General features: G+C 31.7%; 1 long non-coding RNA gene across 1 annotated transcript; it reads right to left on the bottom strand.

Annotated features, from left to right (window-relative positions):
- Window positions 1–3,600: 3,600 nt before the first annotated feature.
- LOC116769407 (uncharacterized) lies at window positions 3,601–4,083 on the bottom strand. Its single transcript, XR_004353462.2, has 2 exons — window positions 3,825–4,083; window positions 3,601–3,723 (listed from the first exon to the last, which is right to left on the bottom strand). It is a non-coding gene; the product is annotated as an uncharacterized LOC116769407 (long non-coding RNA).
- Between the last annotated feature and the right edge of the window lie 4,643 nt (window positions 4,084–8,726).

Genomic DNA, 8,726 nt, shown 5'->3' with positions numbered 1-8,726 from the left:
ATGACGTGTGACATCAATTTGTAAAACGAAAGTTTCTTTAAATATTGACCTTTTTAATTCTACCAATTATAACTTATTTATTGAATTTTTTTGTTTATCCAGTGCATATCAGACCCCCATGACACGTATCAACAAAAACAAAGGATCGTTCAACAACAGATAGACCTCCAACTCTAATGAGGTACAATACCTACACCTCTATATACACACACACATATATATATATAAATATATTAGATTAACAAGAATACTTTCATCATAGCTATATTAAAACATGTACTCGTGAATGTCTTAGATATGGTCGCCGGTGTCTTGTTTCATCACGCCACAGCTCTCAATCATCATTCATCACATCATTAAAGGAGTACAACTCCAAAAAATGTAAACGTTTTATTCGAGAAAAAGATTTTCAAAAGCAAAGTAAATATTTCTTCACTGGGCAATAAATAAGCCGTAACATTAGTGTATCGTGCAATCTAAATTCCCTTTTTAAATGTGATCATTTTTCTTGAATCATAATTAATTAAAACAATGGACTCTACTTGAGAACTTTATATAGAAAAGGTAAATATTTTATCATTTATTAAACTCTTTACGTATAATTTATTATTAAGTTTTATTATTACTTTCAAATAAAACTCGTAATTTTCTCAATAAGATGAAAAGGTGCCTCCTTATCCATGTCTGTGTTTCCATTCCTCGTATATATTTTCAGCCGTGCCCGCCGCACTCAGAATAGCGAGACCTTTTTTCTGGAAAAATATATTTTTTTAGTAAATATGCATTTATGTTAAAGTTGAATGTGAGATAAAAAAAAACATCAAAAAATCAATAAGATATCTCTTTAAACAAAGTTATTCTCAAACTTCAAGTAAATGATAATATAAAACTGTTACACACTCACAATAGCACCCAAGTTAACTTTCGGGCTCGCAGTACTCCGTGTTACAAACAAAGCTAACACCGACATTAATAATACAATCATCAAAGAAAACTTCATAGTTTTGTTTTGTTCAGTAGAATGACACAATCGACTCAATATTAGATATTGTAATGATGTCTTAAGGTCTGTCTCACCTCTATTTAAGCGACGCTAATTCATGAATCTATTTAGGCGGGTCTAACCCACATCGTTATGAACGGACTGCTGCTTGATAACATAATGAAGTCGATTAGAAACGAAAATTAAATTTGGTTTTGGGCAGAAAATAATGATAAAATTGGTTGGATTCTCCACGACTGAATGTTATAAATTTAACACTTTTGAATAATGTTAAAAATTTCATAGCCAAAACATATAATAACCTTAAAATAGATGAAGCATGTTATATTATGCAATTTTCGGAGATGTTATGTGATATGCTCCATTGCCAAATGCATATCTTCAAAAAAAACGAAAATATTTTTTTTTTAATACGGGAAGTATCAACGAATACAATTTTTTCTTTAATGCGATGAAATTTTGTATACATACTCTGTTCGAGGGCGATGGATATGGTTTTGTGGGACTCGAGGGCCAAAAGGGCACCATGTGACCCACTAAAACACAAGCGGTAATTTTTTCTCCTCGCCAAGGAATCGCCACGGTAATCGCTCGAGGCATTCGTCCGCGACGATCCGGTAGCAAAAGCCGCTCATAAAGAACAAACCCTAACATCGCACACGTAGTAAGGACCTCGGGCCACCTATCTTTCTCTACCCCAAATGACAGCAACAGATACAGCCCGACGATATTGGATGTCGAAGGTGGCTGCCTGAATTCTCCCCGATTTCAACCCCAACCGGCGACAGATATCAGCGTGGGCATGACCGGGCGTTGCTACGATACCAGTGACCTCCACATCTGAAACCACCAAACAACGTACAAGGTTGAACATAAGCAGGGCGGTAGACGTCTGACCCAACGCGAGGGACTGGCGTGGCAGAGCTCTATAGCCAACCCTATGTCAAGCCCAGGTTAGTCCAACCCTCCACTCAGTTGGTCCAGCTTTGTCCAACCCTCCACTCAGGGCTGATCCTCCAGTCTGAACCAAGACCTCGCAGGGAGGACTCTCCGCTCCCCGTGACTGACTTCACCGCATAACCCGTGGCGATGGGGTGGTCACGTCCCGACGCCGAATTTGAATACAACGCTACGTTAACTTAAATGAATCCATGCATCAACTCACACATAAACCTTTCTAAACATTCCGGCTTCAGTATGTGATCACTGATCAGAACTATTATATCATATAAACAATTGTTACGTAAAATGAATGTTCTACATTTGTTAACGAAAGTTCAAATATATTAAAGAACTTGAAAACAGAATCACATTTAATGTAAAATTTGTTCAGTGACCAAAAAAGGGTAGAAGGTTCTATTACAAAACCTGTGCAAATTGGTGAAAAAAGTATCAACATTGACTTTCTTCTTGACCGATTCAAAAAAAAAGTGTATATACATATATATACCTCTACAAAAAGATAATTTTTATATGTTACCATAATTTATACTAAAACTAACTACTTATAAAACTGCAGTTTGTTTGTTTGAACGCGCTTATCTCGGAAACTACTGATCTGATTTGCAAAATTCTTCTAGTATTGGATAGTCCATTTATTGAGAAAAGCTATAAACTTTATTTTATATTAAAAAAAAATGAAATCCGTAGGAAACTGGATACTTTGTTACCAAAGGAGTAAAATCGAAAATCTATTTTGGCATGCGCCGCAAAAACTATTGATAATACAAACAAATAATGTGTATGTGTAGGTTCCATTAATATCTAGAAAAACTTCTGGAGAGCATATACCCAACTGCCATAGTTTAGTCACAATATCCTCTTTTATATAAAAAAAAAATTAAATCGATACAAGACAGAAAGTACATTAACTTTGTATCGCAATATAGATCCTTATTCAAATGAAACATTTTGTTATCAAGGGCATTTACGTAGAAGCAGAATACTTTTTGGTTCATCCCAATCGGATATTTATTTAAAGTTATCACGAGTATAAGAAGCTTAGAATGAATTATTTGCCAAAAAGTTTTGACAACAAAATAAACCTAATATTAATCTTTAGTATTTCGTAGTGAACAAAATTGTCATTAAAATCATCAAATCACTTAATTTTATTTAAGGTCTTAGTCTGTTACGTTCTCAAGCCTAAACCGCTTGATGAATTTTGGAATATAGATATATGGAACCCTGGAAAAAGACATAGGCTACCTTTAATCCCGATCCCGAATCCCAACCCCGATCCCAAAACTACACAGGTGGAACCATGAAGTACAATTCGAGTTCAGTGGCCGTAGTGTCAGAAAACAACTATGATTTTAACGTGGACGGAGTCGCGGGCAAAACCTAGTATAATATACAATGTCAATAAAAAGTATTTTTTTGCAAAAAACTTTTCTATATTCGGGTACTTTCAGCTTAATTTTAGTATTCTCGTTGATGACTGAACGATGCATTCCGTTCTGAATGATGTCAATTTCGTAAAAGAGTTTTTAAATGTGAAGCTAAGTAAGTTTTAATAATGATGTAAAGCTTGTAAATAATCATGAAATCAATGTCAAAGGTTTATGTTTTATTCTTGTGTTATCAATAAGCAAAAATCAAGATCGTGTTAAAATTTTATTTATTGAACTAAATCTATATTAGTGTCCATGTTTGTGTTTCCATTCTTCATATAAGTTTTCAGCCATGCCCGCCGCACTCAGAACACCGAGGCCTTTTTTCTGAAAACATATTATCCTTAGTTATTAAGATAATTAGAAAAAAAAATATTTCACTTTGCATCTTTGTATATTAAAGGTTAACATAACGTAACAATACTCACAATAGCTCCGAAGTTAACTTTAGGGTTGGCAGAGCTCTTTGTAATAAACAACATAAACACGGACATCAACAACACACACACTAATGAGAACTTCATGTTTAGTTATTATAATACAATATACTCGGCACTTGATAGCACGCCTACTGATATTCAGCAATCACATCTCACACTATTTAAAGGACGCTAATGTTCTAATACATTGACATTGGACTAACCAAGAGCATTAGGATCTTCCGAGTCATTAGAAAGTTATCGTGTAATTGATACAACATTTAACATGCTCGTGTCTTAATCTATAATAAAAACTATTTCTCAATCAGTTCCCAAATTTCGTTCTTGATAATCGATGTGATCGCCTAAAAGTATCAATGTTATCAATATACAAAGTAATTGTTAGACAATTTACATTAAACAGGACACGGGATTTTAATAATAGTTTAAATTCTCCTTCATTAGTAGAGCCATTAACTCTTGAGGTAGTTGATGCGTGATTAAAGTATATTTAATTTAATTTCAACTGGCTCGCAAAAATACAAAGCTATAAAACAAATACAATCCTCGTTTGTGATTCCACTAACTTACACTAACTTTAAATTTTTTTAAATTGAATTGAAATTATACTAGTAATGATTTTATATTATATTTTAAAATGCAACAGAATTTTTCGAAAAATAGTTGTTACTTATCAAACTTTTCACGAAACAAAACGATAATTTTCGGAACATATCTAAAGTGTTTAAAACCAGAGCCAGAGGTCTAGAAAGTGTGGTCATGTAAGCCTCCAAAACCTTTATATTTGAATGTACATTTAAAAAATTCAAATCTAGTGCAATCCTCTGTAATCCAGGATCAACTTAAAGTACGATATACTTATAAATATATAAAAATAATATGTAAAAATGTTAAATGTTCAATGTCATTTAATTAATATATCTGATAATTATATGTTTCCGGAATCCTGAAGAGCCTATAAATATAAATATATTCTATCAAAATGTATGTAATAAAGTATATATATATAGAGAGTAAATACAGGAGTCACTCTAACAGTACATAAACATTCCTCACTTCAAAGGAACTATTTCCTCGCTCAAGTACCGCATCGTAATGCTGTCATTGCTTCGACATATTTCCTGGAAGCCGTGTAACCTTTACAGGCAATGTGTATTATTTCCATCGATTCCGAATTCAGATCATAGATTGTTTGTTAATAACCGATAATTTTGTACTTTATTTGTATTTTGATATTTCTTTGTTCTCTGGTTCGATAATACTCGGAAGAATCGTTTATTACATCAAACTATATCAGACACCGCTCGTCAATCTAAACACAAGTTTTAAAGTACAACTATTTGTAAAAGAAACATTAAATATCTATAAATAGTGATGATAAATGTGTTAGTGAGTATTGTACGACGTTACAAGTAAAAGTATTGTATAAAATATATAAAAGAAATTTTTAAAAAAATGTCACTATAACAGTTTTATAGGCAAAAGCTTTAAACAATATTTTATTATTCCTCGTATGTACATACCTTTAAATGGTTTTCAACATTTAAAGAATGCTAGTAAATGGCACTGTGATATTAAGAAGTGAATGTTTTTTTCTAGAACAAAGTCATAGGGTCAAGAGCCAAAAGCTACGGAAATTATTAATAGTTTAGCTTTGCATCTACATTTAATGTAATAATTATTTGGGCTTGTTGCACATTTATCAGATACTACTCTAAAATAAAGATTTCTTATTTGAATTTTAAACTCGACTATATTATTTTAAAGTTTTAAATTAAATAAATAAACAGTTTATCGTAATATTATCGTCATTTTTTCCTTAATCAAGTTTCAAGGACACCTCACTATACAAACATTCTTATTGTTAAAAAAAAAAATGTACATCCAGACGAAAAACCTAAGAAAATATCTTCAAAAACATTCATGTTTTTATCTAAGATGAAAAAGTAAACATTTCTTTAGAAAACATTTATATCTGTGGTTAAAAACTATCATATAAACTTGGTAAAAGATAAGATAATATTTTCTCCCTCTCTCAGTTGGTCCCATGTTTCTACAATTCATACATACTAGTTTACATATTGTTATGAATCGCATTTTCCAATTATTACGATATTAATACATTAAAGCACCATTTAAAATTTTATTCTATACAATTTGTTTCAACATTACTAAAACCTGTTTTCCGATACATTACATTAACTTACACTAACTTTAACTTTTTTTAAACTGAATTGAAATTATACTTTCGTTTTTTTTCTGTTTTTCATGTTTTCATTTTATTTCAATAAATTATAATTTCTCAAATACAATATTTTTAGGCGACAATACGATTCAAGATTTGTATTTCGCAGTATTGACGTCGTGGATCCCAGCAAGACCGTGTAATCCACAAAGTAGTTGGCGTACAACTTTCCGATATCTCTTTAATATAAACGAAAAAATACCGCCAAATATTTGCGGGTGAAAATGTGTTTTTATCTCCTGTGGTTGGTATACGATATTATTTCTCATCGCTATGAGAAACTCAATCTCATCTTAGAAGGGAAGGTCCAGAAGGGCCCCGCCAAGCGAGGTTAAGCGGTGAAAACCCAGCGGCGTTTAGGAGTCTCCACCCTCCAATCAAAAAATTGTATGTCCTCCTTGCTCTATATTTCTATTTCATTTTCAATTTTAATTGCAAAAATAATTAAAAATTTACTATATACTATTGGAAATATTTTCATTGTAACCGCTTAAATAAACATATGGCTATAAATAAAGGAGAATTAAGGCCTGTCTTACCGGAAAAAATCAGTCACTTTTTTTTTCTCGTACCAGAGACTAAAAGCGAAATTTTCATGGAGGTAAGGAAAAGGAATGTTTGAAATAAATATCAGATTGAAGTATCTTATAAATTATTTATTATTATTTGTGTTGAGAAAACTTGCTGGTGCTCATCGATTTACTAATATTACTTATGTTGCTGCCAAAAAAGATTTGACTTTTAGAAATTTTTGTAGCATTGATTAAACGTTTTATTATTTACGTCCGATCCAAAGGGAGAAGTTTAAGGGTTGATGAGACTCTCCAGCATAAGGCTGAGACTACCTTCGATACCCCAATGGTTGCCGTAATCGGCTTAGGGGAGTACCACGGAGTCGCTAGCGCAATTGACCATGACGCTCTTACGGAACCGTCAAATCATCATCATCAATCATCTAATATGGACAATTAAAGTCCCATGCCTCCCGTCTATTCACGTTTCAAGATGCATCCGAATCACAGCTTCGTAGAATGAGTCTAGTCGAGCTTAGTTCACAGTCACAATTATTAGTGTATGTTTTATAACACTCTTTTATTTTGAAAAACATTTCAACACAAATATATTTTAAGTCAAATATATATTTTCCTTTTCACATTTATTTCAGTTTCTATCTATAGTATTCTTTTAATTGTTCAGGTGCTTTTGTAGTTTTAGTCCTAATGGATTTTAGTTCCGTCCTAATATAGTTAACGTATATAATACGTAAAAATTAACTTAGATTTGTATTTTTATTGTCAAAACAGTGAAAAGTATGTTACGATGAAGGATTTTTTAATGTATGCAGATGTTGTATGGGAGTTTGTACGTGATGTGAATGCTGTACGTGACTATTTCAGTATTCGTCCATGAGATGTAACTAGAGTGAGAAATATGACACTCATTTATACGATTTAGTACGAATGAATTATGTAAGGATTAGGAAGAAGATAAATATATCGAGATAATTATTATCATTTTTATATTACTGGATAGTACTACATCTGAAGCTATTTTTTTTATTCCGACATTCCTTATTCTTAATTTCAATATGAGTAGATTGATAGTACAGTCACCATACCTTCCACGAGTAATGCACTATAATAACAAGTGCCAATTAGGTTTACTACCGATGTTAAAAGGCATTATTTTTTCTATCAGAAGTATTAGATAGATGAAACGATATCGTTTGATAATTACGTTCATTATTGGTTTTTAGAATATGTGTGTACATAAGTGTCTGGTTTTTAAACCTAATTTGAAACAAATCCAAACATAAAGACGTTGTTTTTTTTTTTCTTTTGTGTTAATGTACGAATCATAATGTCAGCTTTAATATGTTACAGGTTCCGCCTATAACTATATATTAATAAATAAAAAATATAATAGTCTGATATATTTCCAACGAGCAACCTTTGAGCTAGAAAAGAAGTGAAAAATAATACTTAAAATTTATAATCACTATTAAAAACTGTTTTAAAATATCATTAGTTATTACCTTTGTGATCAAAAAAACTTTACATTGGATGAAAAAGCTATTATACAATAATATTAAACAAAAAACTTAATTTCAAGTTGTGTGTATATCTGAAGCATCGTAGCTCTCAAACGGATTTACTGATTCTTTTAATTTGAAAGCTCGTTGCCGTTAGCTGACTCTTAAATGTTTTTGGATAATGTCTACCAGTTTGAAACATCAGGTCTTTTCCGATATGAAGTAAGGCAGTTTTGGCGTATGCTTTTCGCAGTGTCTGAAACGTGCCTGTATAGTTAGAAGACGACAAATGGCTTAAAGTTTATGTTTCATTTAATTGAATACAGTTTTCAATGTATAGATTATCTATTCTAATACGTCAAGGCTGTCAAAATTACTAGATAAAAAAAAACTGAATATTTGTACTATACTTAATGTAAGGAATCGGTTCAATCATTTACGTGTTTATTAACAACGTTGAATGTGAATCAGGGGAATGTTTTGACAAGACAACAATGGAACATAATATTGAAGGAATATTCATTGAGAACTACATTTGTTGGGAACATATTCTTATATTTTTGAAATTTGATGTTAAAGAAATATGACTTATTAGGTATACATAAGTATTTAA

Source organism: Danaus plexippus, chromosome 14 (assembly GCF_018135715.1).
Source record: "Danaus plexippus chromosome 14, MEX_DaPlex, whole genome shotgun sequence".
Lineage (NCBI taxonomy): Eukaryota > Metazoa > Arthropoda > Insecta > Lepidoptera > Nymphalidae > Danaus > Danaus plexippus.
The sequence above is the reverse complement of the archived record's forward strand: the minus strand, read 5'-3'. Positions and strand labels throughout refer to the sequence as shown.